Source organism: Cibotium barometz, chromosome 1 (genome assembly GCF_041138505.1).
Source record: "Cibotium barometz isolate CiBa-2024 chromosome 1, ASM4113850v1, whole genome shotgun sequence".
Lineage (NCBI taxonomy): Eukaryota > Viridiplantae > Streptophyta > Polypodiopsida > Cyatheales > Cibotiaceae > Cibotium > Cibotium barometz.
In genome coordinates this window covers 535093-559745 of record NC_141046.1, presented here as the reverse complement: position 1 = coordinate 559745, position 24653 = coordinate 535093, and positions in this window count along the sequence as shown.

Sequence of the window (24653 nt, the reverse complement as noted above, 5' to 3'; positions counted from 1 at the left end):
ATCCTGTGTTGGCACATAAGCCAAACTGATCTCTCCTGCAGAGAGTCTCTCCCTGACATAATGGTAGTGCACCTCAATGTGCTTCGTACGAGCATGGAACACTGGGTTCCGCGCAACTGCCAATGCGCTCTGACTGTCAGTGAAGATGGTGGTGGCAGATGGCTGCCCAACACCCAAATCAGCCATAAGGCGTCTGAGCCACACACACTCAACCGTAGCTGTGAAAGCTGCCCTGTACTCAGCTTCACAACTAGAAGTGGCCACAGTAGGCTGCTTCTTGCTCAACCATGATATGCATGAGCTTCCAAGCATGAAGCAAAAACCACTCGTGGACACGCGTGTGTCATAACAACCAGCCCAGTCAGAATCTGAAAAAACATGTAAATCTGGCGGCAATGATCCCCCCTTGGGATAAAACAACCCAAGATGCCGAGTACCACTCAAATAGCGAAAGATACGCTTCACTGCCTGCCAATGCTTAATGCCTGGGCTATGCATAAATCTGCTCACCTGTGAGACTGCAAACTGAATGTCTGGCCTCGTAATGCATACATAAATGAGGCAACCAACAGCTGTCTGATAGAGTGTGACATCAAAGTGATCTCCAGCATTATGAAGACTCAACTTCAAACCTGTCTCCATTGGAGTAGCAATAGGCTTGCAGTCTTCAAGGCCAAATCTCCGCAACAATGTTTCAATATACTTTGTCTGACACAAAGCAATACCTCCATCACACTGCTTAAATTGTATCCCCAAATAATGATGCAAATGCCCCAAATCTGACATCTCAAAAGAGGCATTCAAATCAGCCTTAAAATCAGCAATATGACTCTCATTTGGTCCTGTGAGCAGCATGTCATCGACATAGAGAGCAATGATTAGATGTACACCATCCACACGTTTAACATACAAAGTGCTTTCTGTTGGACTATTCTGAAACCCATGTGCAGTCAAATATGCATGTATTTTTTCATACCAAGCTCGTGGAGCTTGCTTTAAACCATATAAAGCCTTTTTTAACCTGCACACTTTGTTTTCCTGCCCTCTTTGAACAAAACCACGAGGCTGCGATACATACACCTCCTCATGCAAATCTCCATTTAAGAACGCAGTCTTTATGTCCAGCTGATGTACATTCCAACCATTATGAGCTGCTAATGCACAGATGCTACGAACAGTGGTCATACGACATGTGGGAGCAAAAGTCTCATCAAAATCAATGCCCTTCTCTTGAGCATAACCTTTTGCAACAAGCCTAGCCTTATGGCGATCCACTGTGCCATCAGGCTTACGCTTCAATTTGTATACCCACTTAGTGCCAATGGCCTTCTTGCCAGGGGGCAAGTCACATAAAGACCATGTACCATTCTTCATAATAGCATCGTATTCTGCTTGCATAGCAGCCATCCAATTTTCTGAACTTTGTGCCTCATCAAATGAAACAGGCTCACTTTCATCGCACATACTAGAAACAGCCAATGCATAACAATCTGACGCATAAGAGGCACCATGAGAGCCAGAACGAGTGCGACTAGACAAAGGGGCATCCAACTTGCTGTCACGCAAAGTCTGCACCAGCCATCTAGGCATATTCCTAGAGCCCTCAATCTCTTGTCTCTCATCCTCAAGTGCATCATGCACATCTGCATCAGATATAGGCTGATCTGTGCCATCATTTAAAACCTGCATAGGCTGAAAAACTGCCTCATGAGGTATTGCACTTGACTGTGCACCACTGAAAAGAGGCAACAATGTATCATAGACATCACGTGAGCTGATATCTGTCTCCTTAGTACATGAAACCAAGGGCTGAACTGCATCTTCCACAAATACAACATCACGGCTAACCAAAATGCGCTTTGTCTGTGGATGATACAAACGATAGCCTTTGCTCTCAGCACTATATCCAACAAAAATACATTTGACAGCTTTGTCATCCAATTTTCTGCGATGTTGCACAGGCACTAATGCATATGCCAGGCAACCAAAAACACGTAAATGGCCAACAGATGGCTTGCGGCCATGCCAAGCCTCATATGGAGTGACAACCTGTAATGCTTTGGTGGGACACCTGTTTAGTACATAAGTGGCACACATGACAGCCTCAAGCCAAAAACCATGTGGTAGACTTTGACTCTTAATCATACATCTTGCCATTTCCATGAGAGACCTGTTTTTTCTCTCAGCCACACCATTTTGCTGTGGTGTATACGGCACTGTACATTGGTGTTTTATCCCACGCTCAGCCAGAAATGCATTAAATTCTGAAGACATATACTCCCCCCCTCGATCTGAACGGAGGGTGCCCATCTTACTTTCTGACACATTTTCAGCCATAACCAAAAACTGTTTGAAGCACAAAAACACTTCGGACTTTGCCTTCAAAGGATATACCCATGCATGCCTGGTAAAATCATCAATGAAAGTCACGAAGTAAAGGTAGTTTCCAAATGATGGAGTTTGCATGGGTCCACAAACATCACTGTGAACAAGCTGCAATCTGCGTTCAGCTCTCACTGATCCATCTTTGGGAAAGGAAGCACGCTGCATTTTACCCAATATGCAGCCCTCACAAACATGCTTGACAGGTGCCTCAAGCTTAGGCAAAGAAGACACCATTTCAGATTTCTGCAGGCGCAGCAAACTTGCAAAATTCAGATGACCAAAACGTGCATGCCACAGTTTTGCATTTGAAATAGCCTGCGTATCCATAATAGCACATGCTGAATCCTCTACACATTTGCCATCCATATTGAGCTTATACAGCCCTCGACATAGTGAACCAGATGCTACAATGATGTCACCACAAGAGAGATCATGAACAGTACATCTGTCATCCACAAATTTTACAACCAAGCCTGTTTTGGCAAATGCGGATACTGACAGCAGATTCTTTTTGATCCCTGGCACATACAATGCATCAAAAAGTGTAAAGGTGTTGCCATTTGCAACATTCAGCACAATCTGTCCAACTCCTTCAACGGGATAAGAGGAGTTATTGGCACAAGTGACAGTATTCCCTGTGGGAGCAGACTCAAGGAAAGTGAATAAACTGCGCTGCGAGGTGATATGCTTAGTGGCACCACTGTCAAAGTACCATACATCTGAATCTACTGCAGACATACATGTGTCATGCAAAGATGGGTCATAACTGCACTGCGCATTGAATGCCCATTCTGTATCTAGCACAACATTAGCAGATTCATTGTTAGAAGGAGAGGCATCTGCAACAGCCATACCAGCCTCTTTCTTCTTAGCCTCTTTCGCAGCCAGCTTAGGACACGCTTTGATGACATGATCATTTCCCTTACAGTACTTGCAAAATGTCTTCTGTTTGTCACCCTTCTTCTCATCTTTGTCTTCCTTCTTTGGTTGTGCAGCATTTGCAGATTTCTGCTTACTAGAAGAAAAGCCAGCTTTACCTTTCCCGCTTCTCTGACTAGCAACGAAAGCTTGATCTGCGACACGCATATTATTCCTGTTTTGCCTTGACTGGTCTTCTTGCAGCAAAACAGAAACTAACTCCTCAAATGATAAGGCATTGGGATTGCCTTTCATCATCAAGCGAAGAGTGGAAGCAAAACCCTGATAAGAATCTGGTAGACCATTCAAAACAGTCTGCACAAGTGAACTGTCTGACAGGATTTCATCTGCAGAAATGAGCTGCTCTTTGAAATCCTTGATCTTTGTCAAAAAGCTATCCATAGAATCACCTTCGTTCATATGCTCATTCTCCAACTGTTTTCGGAGGTAAGCAACACGAGCCTCATTTCTTGCCTGATACAATGTGGCAAGTACATCCCAAGCATCCTTAGAAGTCCTGCAGGAGCGAATATGTGGGATAATGGTACGTTTGACAGACAGCGCAATCAAGGCATGAGCCTGCGCATCTCTACCATCCCAACGAATCTGCTCTGCTGAAAGTGGTGGTTCTCGAACAGCTGCTACAGCACTTGTGCCTGCACCATCATCTACAGTACCTGTTTCTGATGTGTTTGCAGCATTCCCAGCCACAATAGGACGTGCATCAATACCCTGCACAATGTTCCATAACCCCTTTGCTACCAATACATGTCGCATCATATATGCCCACAATGGATAGTTGGTGCCATCCAACTTATCCTCAGCAGCCAACATGCGGAATACATCATTGTTGTCAGCCATGGCCAATGACTGTACTACTAGATGTAAATGCTGTCTGTAAGAGGTAAACCTGTATAAAATCGACCTGTGCTATGCAGCACAGCCCAAAACAGACGAATGGGCACCTGTCCTGCAGACGCTCGTGAAACCTCGTTGCAATCGGAGGAGATGAAGCGGCAGGTGCCGGTGATGCTGCCCGGGAGGAGGAAGCCTGCTCTGATACCAATTGTTGGAATTAGGGTTGCAGGAATGCACACACAACTTCAAGAAGATGAGGAAGCTTGAGCACAACACAGTAGTGTATTATGAGTGCCAAAAATGAAAGATAACAAGCCCTAGAAGATAATGGGCGTATATACAATGCACGGGGGAAAAAACCTCCTAGTGAGGGAAAAAGTGCCCCGGCGGTCCTAAGTGTGTTCACACACATCACTACTATAATATGGTAACAAAATCACATATCACATAAACACTCTAATCCACTCAATACACTACTCTAAAATACATTTTCTCAACATTGACCTTCTTGCCCTCATGCAAGAAATCATGGGATGGAGAAAATTTGCTTATCTTTTATAATGGAAGTCCCAATAGAAGAGGCAAAAGAAGCCAAGAGGAGTGTCAACCCCTCTTGTTTAAAAACTTCCTCTACTCTCAATCCTCCATGGCAACCCTTTCTAATGGAAATGCTTAACCTAGCAAGCTTCATCTGCTCTCCACTCTACTCTAGCTCAATCATTCTCTTGCTCTAGCTATTTAGCATGCACACTCAACACACGACATGCACTTGTACAAGCATGCAAACTGCAAGCAAGAAAGAGACTTTGAGTAAGTGCTCAAGAGAAGAAGAAGAAAGCTTTGTACAAGTAAAATAGTTATTCTCCCCATTCACATTATCAAAAGTAAAAATAGTTATTCTACCTATTCACATTATCAAAAGTAAAAATAGTTGTTCTCCCTATTCACATTATCAAAAGTAAAAATAGTTCTTCTCCCTATTCAGATTATCAAAGTTGTTCTCCCCATTCATATGGTCAAAAGTTGTATATGTATATGGGCACTACAATACAACCTGCCCATATATAGCGACCTGTTTGTGTTGCTTATGAGACACCAATAGCAACATCTAGCTGTTGTTGCTTAAGCCTCATAAATACATCCCCTTAGGCAACACCTGTAGTATGGCTTAAGAAATGCCTGCTGCTTGGGTGTCGCTTAAAGATGGTTGTCCCAGTGCATCGCTTAAACGATGACAAGCAACCCACAATAGATATTTCAAACAATTAAAATTTGGCATTATAATGCAACGGTTCTCTCTGTCACTCTCACATATACACAATAATTGGATGGTTCTCTCTGTCTCTCTATCTCTCGCTCATTACAGTACTTCTCTCTCTCACACACACACATACATACACTATCAAAGTACTCCTTCTCTTTCTCTCTCTCTCTCTCTCTCTCTCTCTCTCTCTCTCTCTCTCTCTCTCTCTCTTTCTGGACTTGAATTGGAGGTCGAGCACACAAGTGAGCAAAGATCAGTTCAATGTGGTGGATTATAATATCGGTAAGCACATACTTATACTTCAACAATTTACATTTGTGCACAAAGTTGAACAAAAACAAAAGCTCATGTAAATATATGTAAGCGTACAAGGGTACAAAGTATATACAGTGATCAAATATCTGCAAATGGTAAAAAATATGAGTACAAATGGGAGAATTTGAGGCCAGCATAGTCTACCTAATCATATACTAATGTCTATGGGTAATAGTATGTATAACTATGTACAACAACTCCAAATACAAAATGGGGCTCGAAACAAGCTAGCGATCTAGAGCAAGGAGAAGGAGGGCCCTCTAGTCTCCATGATCTGTACCCTTTTCATCCTCATGATCATCGTCCCCCGACGCAAGCTTCTTCGTCGACGTAGATTTGCATCCAATGGCACTCTGTTGATCTACCTCCGTCATGTTGTCATCGCCGTGCAACTCCTACGGTTTAGAAAACTTAATTAGTTTATGTTTGAATAAATTAATTAGAAGTCGAATGACATTTAATCTAGATTACGTAGAAAAGTAGCTCGTGGAGGTAGCTAGGTCTTCAAATGGCTATAACCCTGATAGGTGGCCATCTCTATCTCCTAAAGGAGTGGGCTTGCAACCATAGTCCTTCACCTGTTATTATAAAATGCATGATTTATTGGTTGATATAAAGAACATATGATACACACCTACATGCACGTATAAGACAAAATGTAAACATTCTAATATGAACATACAAAAGTGGCGATAAAGCCCTTCTTGTCCATCCTACCACCAAGACATGATGTATGCCTGGCTTGTGCTACATCCTATAGACATACGTTCAGATAACTTCGAAATAAAAAAACATGTGTACATAGACCTAAGATTTAAGACAAACACTAATACATATCTATAGAGTAAATATTATATACCTTCTCATTTTGAAGTCACATCCAAGAAGTTAGAATAAGAATTTTAAATTCAATTATCAACAACTCTGAGTTGTGAAACACCTGCCCATTAAGCTGTTAGCAAATTTCATGTCACATAGACATAGGTTGCACCAAACAATGAGTCTAAATATAGATTACAACTAGAGATAATACTTACTAAGTTCATATGAGTGAAAAAATTGAACATGCTTTGAATACTTTTACTACAAACTCATGTCACATAGATATAGATTGCAACAAACAATGAGTGTAAATATAGATTACAACTAGAGATAATACTTACTAGGTTCATATAAGTGAAAAAAGTGAACATGCTATGAATACTTATACATAACTAACTTTAATGAATAGTTGTTGTAATTTTTATTTTGTTCCAATGGTAAACAGGTTCCGACACATTCTCCGGTACACCGCCTCCTCCAGTGAGATCCTATGATAGGGCAAAGAGGTGTGTTTTTATCTCCATCGACATCTTCACGATGTCCTCTAGGTTTGTGCAGCATGAAGCTGATGAGGCACATGCATACTACGAGCAGTGAGTTCTATGTTGGTGTGTAAATTGTCGAGGCACTCACCGATGGACACGACGGGGCAATGCCATATCCACGAGTTAGAGTTTGGAGGAAGATGTCATGATGCACATGTACCAGAGAGACACGATCAGCCTATGGTAAGTGATATTTCTTTTTCTAAGCATTCTACATTGACTTGTTTAAATTCTATATGATCTTGATATACAAAGTGATATATAACATGCATCTAAGTACAATTAGCATGGCCAAATCCAATTGTACATCTTTCTAATGATGATGATGGATTTCATGGTCTTGATCGATATAAGTTATAGATGGAGGCATGTGCACACCAATTACCTCTTGGTTCTCAATTCGCGACATCTACTAGTGAACATTCCTTATCCAGTCGCCTACTACCTCTCATAGAGACATATAATCACAAACATTATGGCGGCTATTTGGGAGCATCACTTCTGGCTGATGGAAAGGTTTTCAACTTCTAGGGTGCTCGTTTTGTGATCGCTCCATCTATGATTGCCTTGGCGGGGTTGGAGGTCTTTTGATTGGACAGGATTTAAATGTCCTAGTTCACTCGGAGGTCACTCTTACGACATTTTGTGGACCTATCTATTCATGGGGTCTGTGGCATCAACTTGCTCACTACATCAGGAGTATGACCACATATGGGCTACGTGCTAATGTTGCCTCTCTCACTAGAAGAGGCATTACCCATAACGAATTAGAGAGATTGTATATAGATGGGGCAGACCTTACACTCAAGGAAATATATCGGGGCTAATCAGCAGTAGAGCAGAGGCAGGAATGAAAGAACTAATTTTACTTTTGTGGAGTGTGACACTAGTCAGTGCACCAATGCACATGAGTAGAGATGTACCTAGATACATTGTAGTAAATTCTATTAGATCATTGTGTGCTGGTGAGGAGTTGCTAGTGAATTATGGTTGGCATAGGCGACCGCCAGCTCCACATAGAGAATAGATGTATTTATAACATTTTTAGTGCACATGTATTTTGTAATGGGCTTAGATCCATGACATTCTAGTAGTATATTTATATTTCTCACTTTTATATCTTGTGGCGCTAAAATTCCTATTAATTTGAGTATATTTGAAATAGCAAGTGTACATGATGACAAAATTTAATTTGATGAGACTTTGTAAATATGTTTACTCATGCTGTGTTGTCACTTGTCTTATTACAAATTATTATGTCTTTATGATTGTCTAATTCATATTGGATCATAGGTTTCATACTATGATATTGCTGAGGATGTGCCCTTATATTATCAAGGTCACTCTTGATTGTCAGTAGTAGAGTGTATGCAGGTTCTTAGAGCATAGGATCCTGGTACTTTTCAAAGGTTGAGAGAGAAATATACATGTCAAACACAGAGTAGCCTGATGATGTGGAGCATGATGCTGATGGCATGCCTAGATTTCTTGATGAGAGAGCATCACTTATTCCTCATAAGCTTTAAGACATTTTTCATTATCCCCATGAATAAAGTACCTATTTTGGAGCTCAGAGTTATCAAAGCATTTGGATTGAGCGACAAAGAATGTGAGTATAGATGGGATTCTATGTAATCCATCTGACTATGAAGATTTCAAGCAGATTGATAAAACATGGCCAAAATTTAGTGAAGAACCCCATCACTTAAAATTGGTATTGATCTTGATGGAATCAATCCATTTTTGCATAGATCAAGCAAGTGGTCAACTTGGTCGGTGGTGCTGATCAATTACAACCTACCACCATTCATGTCCATAAAGAAGGAGCATCTAATATTGATTTTACTAATTCTAGGTACATGCACAAGCAACATGATCTGAAATTGTATCCACTCGATATGTTTATACTTCTTGAAAACTCTGACTTGATACAACACTTTAATGTAGGAAAATGACAATTCAAAGACATCCGTGTGTACCTGGCACCACTCATTGAAGATCTACAACAACTATGGAAAGGGGTAAAATTGCTTGACATGTCCAAGCCTGTAGGCGAACAAAGTTTTGAGGTTCGAGAATTCTAGCATGGATATTCATATGACTATCGTTCCTATGGTTATTCTTCAGGTACATGATTAGAGTTACTTTGTTTGGATTTGAAAGTGCGTGGGATAACAATTGCACTATGACTTGGATTGTTTGTAGGTCTATAAACAATGGGTTACAAGGCATGTACAACATGCGAAGATTGGCTATGATCAAAATATAGCAAGAATCTCAATAAGAATATATATCTTTGACATAGAATATTTATAGCAGAAGGACACATTGCGATTGAAGGAACAATCAAGACATTTGAATAGAAGGATTGAGAGTAGAGTGTACCCTATACGAATGACTTCTATGGACTGGTATAGAAAATGGACAATTGAGTCTTTTATAGATCCAAATGCAAAGCTCACAAATGACGAGGAAGACAAGGATTCTCGTAAAGGAAGAGGGAAAAATTCAATGACACCCACGATTTCGATATGGTATAGTTTGGAATATTGGAAAGAATTGAAAATCACACATACTCTTAACCCCATGCATATTTTCAAAAATGTTGGACACTCGCTTTGGAAACATCTTGTGGGTATCAAAGATACAGAGGCTACAAGGGTGGATTTGAAGGAAAAAAACTATATACCATCTTTATGGCCTATTATAAGTCCTAAAACAGGAAAGACGATGTATTGTCGTGCATCATGGGTAATGACAAAGGACGAGATGAACATGATCAATAATGGGATGAGATTGATACTTACACCTACATGCTATGGTGTATCAGTCGTTCTGGATTAAAGACACATGATTGGCATAACTTCCCAAAAGTAGGTTATGGCTCTATCTTATTCGTGATATTTGTTAATTTGTATGGATACTAAAATCAAAGCTGCACTATTGGCACCATATCTTGCCACTTATAATAATTAATGGATGCTTTACCGACATTTGAGATATCGTATACCGTTTGGGGTCTCTTGCAAGGTCCTACTCCTTCCAAAAAGTGTCTAGGGTTCTTCTTTTAAATTGAAGTTAGTTATCAATTGGTGTTTTATCATTTGCCAGGTGGATCACGTAAAAGGAAATGGATACTCGGGAGATTCCACACAAAAATTTGGAGCACATAGAGCTCTTCTGCTTGATGGAAAAAGAGTTTCCTACATCCTTTTTTGACAACTAAGTCCATGTGCTTATCCACCTTGTTAAGGGGATAGAGCTTGCTGGAGTTGTAAGCACACTTGGGGGGTTCACCTAAAAATATGTAAGTATAGCATGTAAGTTCAAATGAAGGGGTTTCTTGATTCAAAATTATAAGGTAAATTTACATAAATATATTTACAGAAGGGGTTTTTTAAATCTACTTTTTTTAAAAAACACGTAAGTCCATAAAGAAAAAGGGGTCATCTTATTTATGACAAATTCACAAGTAAGGGGTTTCTTAAATACCCCTTGAACACACGTGATACATAGGGTTTCTTGGTAGTGTACCCATGACTAAGCACATGATGAATGTTTTGGGTTGAAAGCTTTGTAGGAGTCTTGAAGGGTTTTATGCATCAGAGAGGGCAAGGCCCGGAGGATGTATGGCATAGGGCTGGTTGCATCATGAGTGCAAGTACTATCTCTTTGAGTACTAGCAGCTTATTGTGATGAGGAGGCTCCCCCTGTTTGGATGGCAGGAGAATTAAGTAAATTATTAGAAGAGGTGTTATATGGAAAGGGACTCCCAGTATGTCTTGATTACGCTTGATTACGAATGAACGAGAGAATTTAAGTATTTTCATGATCTACAATTCAGAATGTATGCAAAAATTAATTGAAGAACACAACAAAGAATGGCAACAAAATATGTAAAGAACATCTAAGAGGCAACGTGTAACCCCCACCATGTCAATGACATGGATACAAGAGCGAATAAAAAAGATGCAAGAAGAAGGTACGCATGAGGAGTTCAAGCTTAGTGTTGGGTGTGACAAGGAGGTAAGATATGCCATGGCCCACACTTCGAGGATTCTATGTAGATGCTTTTGTGATGTTACTATTCTGTACACTTGTGATTTTAGGTTCAGGCATATAGCAGCATGTGGGCCTATGGACAACATCTTCGAGTTAAAAATATTGATGCTATGAGTCTTACTCAAGACTCATGCATTGTTGCATCATTTCAGCAACAATATTGTGCAAGTGCCCATACATGAACCTTGTCGAACGAGCTAGGTTACATTGGGGATCTAGAGAGAATATATGAATTTAATTATTATTTTATAAAACAAGTATAGTTCAACTAGAAATTGATTCATTCTCTCACATGCTGGTTTATTTGGTGCTAATTTGAGAGTATGGTTTTATTATAGGTCATTTTGAAGATTTGCTGGTTCCATAGACAATACAGACGCAAAGATGCTACTGTGAAAAGAGAGCCCATGGGTTTCTAGTCTATCGACTCCTCCAAGTTGCTATGAGCAAGCAAAGAACCTTACCTTCTTCCAATGCATTGTGAACACAAGTATTCTTTTACAAGAATCCAGATGGCAGTCCATGATGGTAGCAATTTGTGCAAGTCAATCCTCGAGGTTCGACAAATTTTTGGTAGCACACTGGCCTCCTTGCTTGAGGATAACAACAATATTAATATCCAAGAAGATACATCTTTGGCCGAGGAGGAGTGTACACATCCCGACCTCATTGTGATGGTGCTTTCTCAAGGAGTTAGACTAGGACCATCTAATGTGAATGAGGAATGGGATGAGGAAGATGAGGACAAGGGGAACAAACACCTCCCTGAGTTTCACATTGAGCAAGTAACTGAGCCTGTAATGTCAACTTTACCTACCCACTTGGGCTAGATCTAACAGAAGAGGAACTACAAGAAGCTATCAAGGACAACGATGAACTGTACTTTTACATTGACATTTTTCCCGAGTCGTCCAGTCCTTGAAACTCATGTATAATCCTACTTCTCTAATAATTCCCCTAGTTTCAATGTGTCACATGCTTTCAAAGCTTTCAAACATCATGATTAACACATATGTTTATGCACTCAGTCTTGGAAACAAGGTTGTGTATTATTACCATGCGTTAGCTCTCTAGTGCCTAAGTAAAATTGCACACTCCTATAGAACACCCTTGTGGCTCTAGCCAACCCCAAACTCTCGCTATAGTTGTGCGATGATAAATTTCTTGCTAACCTTGTCTTGGTCCTTGCATTTAAGTGAAAACTCTATGTTTATTAATCAGTTTAATTATCATTTACAACCATCTCATATTACAATCAAAGATCTCTTACCCCCATAGCTTGTGGACCTCAGGCATATAGAGGTCCATGAGGTCTTGAATCCTATAGAAAACCTTGCCCCCATCCCATTCCACAATGTGTCCAGGGGCTACTCGTTCAATGGAGCACTGTACGCCTGCGTCCCCTATACAAGATCATGGCACCAATGGTGGTGGGATTGGTTGCTCGGGCGGATCTTTGATACTCCGCTCATCACTCCTACAAGGAAATTAAAATAAATAGTTATTAGACATTGAAATAACTATTATAACATACAAAACATACTTCATGCCTGCATCGATGACATCTCTACTAAGAGTCTTGGGTAACATAACCAAGCCCCTGTGTACCTCTCGTCTGTGTCCTGGAACAATTGACCAAATATAACTATTATAATAATTTTTAAACTAATGATAGCTCAAAAGAGTCAAATTATAAAAATTATACATACTCATTTGGCTACATGGCACCATGTCCTGATCCTGATCTTGATGCTCTAGTCCACGTCCACGTCCACGTCCAGTGCTTGATCTTGATCGTGATCCTGATCCTCCAAGGACAGCTCTAGCTCTTGACCCTGACCCTCCTTCTAAACCTCCTACTCTGGATCCTCCTCCTCCTCAGACACATCGAGAGGTGCCCTCATGCCAGGGACTACAAGCCGCAACAAGGAGCAAGAGAGCCAAGTGATGATATTCTCTAGCTCGTCAACACTCAACACAAAATACTCTACCATGTCCTCCTCTATCTTAGACGTACTCAAACCGAGAGTCCGCAATAGTCTCTTAATGGCTATCAAGAGACCTACCTTCCCGAAGTCCACCATGGATGTCTATACACATGCAAGAATGAGATTGTATCTAAACCTATAAGTATACACTCACAATCCACTAGTAAATATATGCAAGATAACAAATGCACACAATCACCATAGTCACATTCTAAGTAAAATATAACATATTTAAATATGACTGCAAATTCCACCAATGGCAACGACAATAAACATAATGTATCTGTAAATTCCACCAACGGCAACAAAAACAATATAATATCGGACTATCAGAGTATAAACTCGATAGTTGCATTAAACTATAGAAACAATACATTATAAAAGAGCACTTTAAAACCGATAGTTCCTAGATATTCTACTGAGCCCACTGCACTATATCGGTGAGCTCACCCCATGAGCTCTTGTTTTTTGATTGGAATCGATAAGTTGATTTTGTTTTCACTCAGTGATCTCCTCTGAAAACTTTTCTTGCACTTTATTGACGTCAGCTAGAGTGCACCCGCACTAGTGTGCTAAGAACAATGTCTGCAACATATTCCTTCCTCAGAAGTGCAGTGTGGTAAGCATCGATATTATCTTAGTGGGTGACCAGCAAACAACATATCATTTAGTATCTCTCTATCGATGTTTCTTGTCTTGCCATTGAATATCAACCTGTGCAAATTAATTACTTTGATTAAGTATTGATGTGTTCGCCACCTTATACTTGCCTAGTACAAGGAGAAGAAGCATGATATGACCTTTCTTGATTACCACCCATGAAGGGAGGTTTTAATTCACGAATACAATAGGCCAAGTAGACCATGATGTGGACTTGAAGACAAATGGGTTAACACCATCCATGCCCAAGCCAAGACACAAGTGACAAGGCTCATCTTTAAACTCTAGCCATTGATGCTCCACATGTTGCCATGCCAGTGAATCAGGTACTACGATCCTCATGATGCCATTGGTTGAGCAATGAGTAGCATGCCATGTCATGAGTTTTGCAATGCCCTTGCATTTAGACATGTGTTGGATGTAAGGAATGATAGGGAAGTGTCTCAAAACCTTTCGGGGATCTTTATCTCCTTGCAAATCATCCCTATAGAGGCTCTTCCCACATTGTAGACATTGTGTTGCATCTTTATTAACCCCTCTAAATAGCATGCAATCATTGGGACATGCATGTATTTTTGTGTAATCCATACTAGCATAGAGAGCATTTTACGACACCCATCTCGTGAGTTTAGTAATAGATTTTGAGGGGGAATAATCTTCTTGAGAAGCCTACAACATAACATAAGAAATCATATGTCAAAATATTAGCAAGGAGAGTATATAGAACATGAAACATTTTCTATTTGAGAGAATAGAATGAGGCAATCTTATCGAAGAAGACTTGTGACACATCACTCCATCCATAAGTTGTTTGCAAGTTCAATATTGCCAAGTTTTGTCATAGTGTGGAGTATGAACATCCCTCAAACAAAGGGGTGCTTGCCTCTATATTCAAGGTTTCCTCCTCTTGTGACATTGGAGCTTGCTCACTATCATCTATGACCTCCCATCCAAAGAAATCATTCACCATGTCATCCAGATGAGACTCTCTTCCTTCTCATGTGGCAATGGTGGAGGCACCTCATTCATTGGTTGGGGAAGATGAGTCTCAGTCATGCTTTCCATATGAAGCCTTGCCACCTTTTGCACTCTACCCGATGTTACTAAATGGTGTGATATGTTACTTAGACTCTCCTTTGGTTCTCCTCCATGTCATCATCCGCACTTGGTCGTGCCATTGCCTCATGAAGACCATATGTCCATACATGCTCAATTGTTATATGATGTTGTCATATATACTGGGGACCTTGCATCGATCACACACACATTAAATTTTTTCTCTAACCATGCCTTGGAACCAACTTCCGTCCCTTGATGATCACTATCAGACATATTTAACCTGGCCAAAACTAATTTGGGGTTCATACAAAACACACAACAACATCCAGAATTGAAAACAAAAAATTACCCAGGGTTTCACTACTACATAGTGACCAAAGCAGTGTTTTTTTGCTGCCCAACAACGAAGCTAGTAACGAAATTTTGTTGCTGAGCAACGACCTGCAAACTGTGACTCCCTCCTAAATCGCCGTCGACAAGTGTCAATACCTACCTACTTCCCCGATCTTGCACATGCATAGCCTACACCTGCAGCCCAACTATTCCTCCCACCACACCTCTTCTCCCAAGGGTTTTGCATCAATCAAGTCTCCCTCTCCAAGGTAAGCCTTTCTTACTTTCTTTAAACTTTCATGGTTTTCTTCAATATTTTTCTTTTTCCAAGCTTTCATGGGGAAAGCTTGGACACAACTCAATGTCAACTTTTCTTCCCCTTCCTCTCTCTTTCCTTCCCCTTTCTCCCTTCCCCTCTCTTTCCTCTCCCTTGCCCTAACCCTAGCCTAACGCATAGAGCTCTAATAGAGAGCTTTGATGGAGAGCTCTCCATCAAAGCTTTCTATTAAGCATTATATGGTTTAGACTTAACATAAACTAATTTTTTCATTCACTTATGCATTAAGAGTAGGGTTTAGGGTACTCACCTCTTTTTTCTCTTGTTCTTCTTGTTTACTAATGTGTTAATGAGGACTAATATTTTTATTTATTATGTTTCTTTTTTGCAGGTTTATTCAAGTGATCAAGGGTTTGGGCATAGCCTCTCACGCGGTAAGCCCTCTTTCTTCATTTTTTGTTATGCTTCTTGTGTTTGTGTTTATGTTTTTGCACCCTTGGGTGCCGGGGATTAGATATAGGTCAATAGGCAATAGGCTTTATGCATAGTCTATGCATAGGCCTATTGCAATAGGGCTTATGCATAAGCCCTATGTAATAGGTTTATGCATATTCTTATGCATAGGTCTTATGAAATAGGTTTATGCATAGGGCTTATGCAATAGGATTTATGCATAGCCTTATGCATAGTCTTATGAAATAGGTTTATGCATAGGGCTTATGCAATAGGATTTATGCATAGCCTTATGCAATAGGATTTATGCATAGCCTTATGCATAGGGCTTATGCATAGGGCTTATGCATAAGCCCTGTGCAATAGGTTTGCATAGCCTTATGCAATAGGGCTTATGCATAAGCCCTATGAAATAGGTTTATGCATAGGGCTTATGCAATAGTGCTTATCCATAGTCTATGCATGGTGCTTATCCATAGCCTATACATAGTGCTTATGCATAGTTCCCTGTACCACATGCGAGTCTTTGCCTCTCCGAGGAGTGGATGAAGAGGCGGATCAAGCTTTTGCTCTCTAATAGGAGAGCAGCAAAGAATAACTTGGAGAAGCCTAGTGTTTGCACGGCCAAGGAGTACAGGCACGCACTCAGCTTCTTGATGTTAAATCACCTAGGTGCTTTTCAACAACAAGCGCGGCGAGTGCTTCTCAACTATGGAAGCGAGGGGCTTCGCACTTCGGCTCCCACAGGGCAGGAAATCCTCCTTTCTTGCTTGTTTCATAAGTAATCATTTCTTATCTTCTTTCATTTTATTTTGTACTATATTGTTTTCTTTAAATAATTATATATTTTCTTAATTGTTTTTTGTAGAGGGAGGTTTTTGGGCGTGACCCAACAAAGGAGGAGTATGACTATGGGTATATATTTCCCCATCCGCAATTGTGGGCATGGATGCATATGTGAGGCGTACGCTTGGATGAGTCCATTTTGGGAACTCAAAGAAAGCAGATGAGGTAAGTGAGTCTAAACCATTCTCTTTTCTATGTCTAATTGTATTTTAATGCTCTTGCTTACCTTGCACTTTTACCTTGCACTTGATGGCATGTATGTAAGATGAAGGGAAAGATGAAGAGGAGAAACCTGATTATCAGCGTGAAGCAAGTGAAGAGGACGAGGAAGATGATGATGATGATCACTCGAAATCCAATCAGGATTCTAGTTAGATACCTCTTCATTGTAAAAAATTTATGTATATATGGCCAAAGGCCCAAAACTTTCTGAAATATAATAACTTTTTGAGCTCAATTGCATTTCTCCACAATGTATGTGTTTCTTATATTTGTGTTCGTGTTATAAATCTGAAACTGTGACTCTGTTTTAATTTAAAAAAAAAGAGTTGGGGTAGACTGGGGAGTCTGCACCAGTTTTCCCCAGCTGTTTTTTTGCTGTGCAGAGATTTCATTGCTCAGCAGCAAAAATAGTAGCGAAATATCCCCTGCTGAGCCGCGATATTTTCAAATATCAGCGAAATCTCGCTACTACTGAGGAGCGATATTTTGCTACTATTTTTGCTGCTGAGTAGCGAAGCCGTTGTAGCAAAAATAGTAGTGTTTCTAGCAATGAAAATGGCCCCACATCTACGTACCCTTCTAGGTATAAAAACATTGCTATTTTTATTGCTAGACCCTCATTCTGTTGTAGTGTAAACTGCAACACCCATGCCTTTGTTGCCAGCAAACCATGGTTGTAGACGGGTGGTTTTTCCTAGGGTTTGACCTAGTAATATTCCATTATATCTACTAGACCCTCGTGATGTCAGGTTGCTAATAACACTCCTATTCAAGTTGTGTGGACCTGGTGAAAATTACAACTTTGCATGTTGTGTACACTACTTGTTGTAGCTTACCCTGTTGCTCACTTTTTTGACCTATCCCAGTGGGAACCACATGTCCAAACTCTTCACAATTTAATGGCTCACCTATATACATATTTGGTGTATACATATGAGTATCAAAACCCTGGTCCACGTCATTTGTAACATGAAAAACATAAAAAATAGAGTTGTTGTAAACTACAACCCCCATGCCTCTACTGCCACCTAGACTATGGTTGTAGACGGGCCTAGACACCTTGGTTTTTCCTAGGGTTTGATATGGTGATAGCTCAATATATCTACTAGATGCTCGTGAGGTTATCTTGCCAATTGTACTCCCATTCTGGTTGTGTAGACCTAGTGAAAATGACAACTTTGTGTGTTATACACTACTTGTAGCTTACCCTGTTGCTCACTGTTTTGACCTATCCCAATGGGACGCACATGTCCAAACTCTTCAATTGATGATGGCTCACTTGTATAAACATTGGATGTACTCATCCCATCAAAAAAAACCATGTGAATGTCATATAACCTCAACAATATCAAAAACAAGGATGCTTTAAACTGCAACCCCCATGCCTCTACTGCCACCAAAGCATGGTTGTAGATGGGTTCAGACACCTTGGTTTGCCCTAGGGTCAACTTGGTGATAGTCCAATATATCTAGTAGACCCTTGTGATGTCTGCTTGCAATGACACTTCTATTCTAGTTGTGCAGACATGGTGAAATTATAACTTTGTGTGTTGTACACTACTTGTAGCTTGCCCTGCTACTCACTGTTTTGGCAAGTCCCAGTAGGACCGACATGTCCAAAATCTTCAAAACGTGATGTCTCGCCTTTATACACATTGGGTATACTCATCAAGTATCAAAACCCATGTTGATGTCATTTGTAACATCAAAAATATCGAAAACAGAGCTGTTGTAAACTACAGCCCCCATGCCTCTGCTGCCACGTACACCATGGTTGTAGACGGGTCTAGACACCTTGGTTTTGCCTAGGGTTTGTCTTGGTGATATCTTAATATATCTACTAGATGCTCATGATGTCAGCTTGCCAATTGCACTCCTATTCTAGTTGTAAGAGAGAGAGAGAGAGAGAGAGAGAGAGAGAGAGAGAGAGAGAGAGAGAGAGAGAGAGAGAGAGAGAGAGAGAGAGAGAGAGGGAGGGAAACTCTTGAAACAAACCATTTTCTGTATGAGAAAGGAAAGAGGTGGTGGATTTTTTCATATCTCCACTCAAACTTCTAAAGGTGACCTTCTGTGTGGAAATTTTAGTAAGGCCCTAAGCTACCAGATCGTCTATAGCAATGATGATACTAAGGTGGGTGTGGAGATCTAAGATCAAAATCAAGGCGACCATTTTAACTCTAAGGAGAAGTAAGCATTGCGTGACAAACTATCAGAAGTGAATAAGATCCAGAGAGAGCTCACTGTTGTGAGCTCTATTTCTCATCTCAGATAGGCGACCATAACCAGAGGTAAGAAAATAAGGCCATAGCCTGGGTGGTGGTCAAAAATTCTTCAAAAGTAGAGATTATGTCTGCTCCTCTGCTGTGTGAGCCACGTCTGTGGCTAGGTCTGCAATAACCTCAAGCTCAAGGAGCTTTGTGTGAGCTAGCTCAGGCTTGAGCTTCAAGCTCACATCAATCTTCTACAACAACAACGAAGACAAGGCATCATTCCACGACAGTCAAGGAAATATTTCTTCTGTCCGATGGGCTGATTTTGAGGAAGGTGCGCAGAGGGGGTAGCTCATTTTTCTAGTGCAGAATTCAAGGGAAATTTTCTCTTTTATCTCCTTGAGAAGAGGGAACCAGGTTTTAAATTAAAATAAACATTTCTAATTTTAAACCTTAGTGACCCCATCACCCTTCAAACCTTGTGATAAAAGGGTTCTCAAACCTTTGGCACATTAATCATTTTACCTCTGTGGGAAGTAAAATACATATGCACCCTTTGTGAAAAGCATCATGCATATTCTCTAGCACTATAAAGAGCACATCTCTCACCTTGCATTTATTAGTGAAACAAAGGGTTAAAGGGTGTGGTGTGTTAGCCAAATGCCAAGGTATTTACACACTAAAACTAAAGCTCAAATTGCAGTAGCCAAAGGTTCCAAGAGGGTTCCAAGACCAATTTCAAGATCAAGGCAAAGTCACATTATCTGGAGTCGTCAAAATTCATGTGTACACATCTTCACTTATTTGGTGAAGGGATACTTGAGTCGAGCATTTTTGGGTGAAAAGACAAGCTCCATTGTAAAGTCCTAGAGCTATAAAGGACTTCCCTATTTGTGTAACATTGTGTCTGTGATAGGTTGAGTATCAAATATAGTGGGAGTGTCTGTGATAGGTTGAGTCTGGATCCAAGTACCATACTTGGTGCATCAAAATGCAAATGTGTCTCATAGAAAAAGACATGTGGGGAGTGTCTAATGGGACTGAGAAGAGGCCAAATAGAGATCCATATCTCATCACTAAGTGGAACAATTTAGACTCCAAAGCATTATCTCTCATCATTTGTGGGATAGGTGATAGCCAAATCCATCAAGTGAGCTCAATAAGGGCTTAGATTGAAGCATGGCTTAGGCTCAAGCCCATCTTTGGGCAAACCAATGCAGCTGTTAGGTTCTTCTTAAGGAAGAAACTTTACAAGGTGGAAAAGGATGACAAAGCCAGTGTTTCTTCTCATGTCAATGACATTCGTGTGCGGATGTTACCATTGATGAAAAGGAGGCCATCTATGTGTTGCTCTCAAGCAAGCCTCCTTGTTTTATGAGCAATGTGTCTTAGTGATAGCCAATCAAACCAATCATACTCTTACCTCAGTGACTTCTTCCCTCATTCTAGAGGAAACCCGCATGGAGGGTTCCAAAGCTCTAGCTTCTTCAACACCAGTTCCAGTGGAGCATGCCTATTCCACTACAGTCAAGGACAAGAAGACCAAGGCTCCGAGGACCTGCTACTATTGCAAAAAGAAGGGCCATATCATGAAAGATTTCCTCAAAAGGAATAAGAATAAAGAAGAGAAAGAGAAGGGCAAAGCAGAGCAACCAGAGAAGGAGGAGGCAAACTTCTCCAACTCAATATTCTAGTAGTTGTTATGTATGACATTTTATAGCCAATGGGGAACTTTTTATCTTAGTGATGTCTTAGTGATCTTTCTCTTAGTGGTAGATATGATCCACGCACACCCTACATGATCAAGAGAGGGTTTTAGAAGATATGTGATCTAGCATCCATTCTTAGTGCGTTTTCCTTAGTGATACCTTAGAGTGTCTTGTTCTAAGGTTAAAAGGCTCATTTACTAGAGTATCTCAGTGTAGGTCTAGTAGATAGTTTCCTATGATTGAGGCATCACATTTTAAGTGAGTCTAGAGAGAAATCTAAGGGAGGTGGAGAGATTCATGGGCCCTAGGCACCTCCTTCTCTTGAGCCTATATAAACAGGGTATAGTACTCATTTACTAGAATATCTCAGTGTAGGTCTAGTAGATAGTTTCCTATGATTGAGGCATCACATTTTAAGTGAGTCTAGAGAGAAATCTAAGGGAGGTGGAGAGATTCATGGGCCCTAGGCACCACCTTCTCTTGATCCTATATAAACAGGGTATAGTACTCACACTTAAGAGCTAAGTGGAGAGTGTAATGCCCATGATGCTTTGTGTACTTGCTTAGTGATCAATATACTAAATGGTTATTTGTGGAAATACTCTCCTCTTTGGATTTTCCATTAGCTTGTGTTTATGTGATGCTTTTGGTGACCTTGAGTACACTCTATTGTTCCTTGGTTACATATCATTATTATCTAAGTGGTGGCATGTGTTGCTCTAGTGGTGTGAGTTTGCTTATGTGATGATCATTTCCATTATTTGATTTATTTGATCATTAATCTCACACCATGTCTTTTAACAATCTCTCGCACATCTAGTTCTTTCGTCCTTTTGGCCTAGGCCAATATACCACATGGTGGCAACAAGAAGCACCTGGTTTGCCACCACCACTCTTGATATGACCAAGTGAACTGGTCGACTACTTGACTAGATCATGGAAAAAATCCATCAGATATTGCAATTGACAATCTTGTGTAGAGTGAGATATGCTATGATCAGCTAATGATGATACCCACCTCGGCCAGAACCGATCTGAAGGTGGAGTGAAGTCAGGCCTCTGTCATGGGAGCTTATCATGTCGGTGGAGAACCTCACGAATTTGTCTCTGTGTGGTGAAGGGATGTGATGCTCTAGGTCGGGGACATCCATCTCACAGAATGGATTGAGATCTCTTGCTAAGAACTCTAGAATGGGGCATGGAACTAGAACAAGGGTATGGGTGGCGGGCTTTGATGTCATAATAGAAGAATTGTTGTGGGCAGTGGATTCCGATGTGGATGTGTGTACCACAAAGAAATCTATTATAGATCTATGTGAGGTGTCTAAGTGAGGTGTCCTATCGGATGAGGGACTTTCTCTTATCACTACATCTCTGTGTCATCTAAGCTCCATCAAGTACATTCCCAAGAAACTCTGATCCTCAAACTGTATCACCTGTGTGAGTGGTTTGAATCCCTCTCAGAAGAGGCAGTGGAATCTCCCCTGTATCTCGTAGTAAGCTAGGAAACTAAACATATAATGGGCCTCATCCTCTACTCCTCCTGTGGTGTATACTATGCATGTCCTCTCCTCCTGTGGGATATCTTTAGCTTTGCCAGTCTCTACTTTGAGGCAGTGGGAGGATACCCTGAGGTGGCCGATCGTGATACACATCTAGCAAGTGACATGGGTATTTGTATGTATCACAGGATCTTAAAGAATCCATCCTCCGAGAGTCTTAAGAAGTGATCTCTATAGAACTCACACTTCTTACCAATCTCTCACAGGGACACCCATGTCTAGTGTATGTGTAGCCCAAGTAGATCTAACCAGATGATCTCGTTAATCTCCTATCGTAAGAGATCAAGATAGGGTGAATCTAGGCTATATTGAAATTGGGGGAGACAGTCCATCTATATGCTATGTGCATGAAACCACTCGACTATCAGATAGGATTTAGGGAGAGAGTCAAAGGCTTTGCAGAAATCCACAAAGTAGTAATGCACATGTCTCTTTGAGGACCTCTCCTCCTCTCTATGATAGCCCTTAAAGTAGAGATATGGTCCAGCATGGAGAAGTTTCTCTTGAAGCCTACCTGGCCCGGTGCTCTGTTTCCCATCCTCTCTACCATAGAGCTCATTATGTTCTCTAGTACTGCCCCATAGATCTGGGTCATTGTGTGACCAATCATTATAGTCCTACAGTTACCTAGGTCTATGGGGTCTCCTGCTTTATGGATGAGGACAATGGTGTTGGTAGTCAAGGAGGGTGGGAAGCCTTCACAGAGTGCTCTATTAAAAAGACTAGCAAGAATGAGAGCCAATATGTGGTGCACATGGGCAAAATGTTCCACGGATAGATCCTCATGATCTTTTGCTATCCCATTATGCAACGTTTTAAGAGCCCTGCGGACATTGGGGGAATCAAAGGGAGGATGTAGGCTAAGGGATGTGTGACATTTATGGTATAGGTTGGTCTGACGGCACATCATACAACTGTCATGCATAGGCTTCCCAAACGCTAGGATTTGGGATAGGTGTAGGTGCTCTTTTTCTTCAAGAATGCACCAATCTTCTAAGTTGTCCTCACTCAAACTCGTTTTCCCGTCTGGTGAGAAATGTTTGTTTCTTTTGGCCAGTGAATGTATGGAAGATGTGTTGTATCTTATGTGTTGAAATCAGCCCATGTTCCCTCTTGCATTAGAGGTGAAGCCTAGTGGTTTTGAACTCTTCATCATACCATCCATTTTGGGTTTAGGATCACACTAACAAACTTGCTATGGAGCATGTGGTGTAGGGGAAACTGGTGTGGGTGGAGTCATGGATGATGGAGGAGAGTTGGAATGTAATGGTGGAGATAGGGAGGGATAAGTCGAGAGCTAAATTGTGGCGGGAGAGGTGGTCCTCATAGATGTGGTCAAGATCATGATGGAGATGAATCCGGGTGAAGGTGGTGGCAGGGGGTGTGGGTGGTAAGGTGGGGCATGAGATCGTGAAAGAAAATAATGCGTGGTCAACTAGTATGGGGGGAGTGAGAGAGAGTGTGTGTGTGTGCGAGAGAGAGAGAGAGAGAGATCAGGTGTGTCTCTCTCTCTCACTTGGCAGGAAGGCGGCATGGCGGGGGCTGTGGTGAGGGTGCAGATCGGTGTGGAGAAGCTGTGCGATCGTTCGTTAAGCTTGGCTTCAATAGATGGCTCTTGCAAATTTCTAGGGTGTCATTTAAGAAATGCGCGCATTAATAACGTCACTTAAGCGATGCCTTACAGTTTTCAAGCGTTGTTTTGCCCGTCATTTATACGATGTGTATTTACACATCGCTTATATGATAGCACATGTGACGGTTGTTTTGTGACAAGGTTTTCTCAGCTTTAGAATGTGTTGTTTATATGACATTCATCATTGTGTAAATGGCATCCTTGGAAAAAACCCATCATTTTGATCTTATCGCTAAGGGGGGGGGGGGTTTGTGTTGTTGTAGTGGGGGCTTATCCTGGTCACACCCAACTCAAGTGGGTGCCCATAGCCTTTCTTTACTAATATATACAATCCTTATGGTTAGACATTTGTTATAGTTAACCCTTTCACTATAACAAACGAAGAGCATAGCCATGTGAAGATATGTGAAACTTTAAAACAATCTATATATGGAAAACAACATTCACGGGGCTATTAACACGGCTTTGCACATGACTATAGCTACACAATTAACTGTGTAAATAACCATGTGTACAGTAGCATGTATAGCCA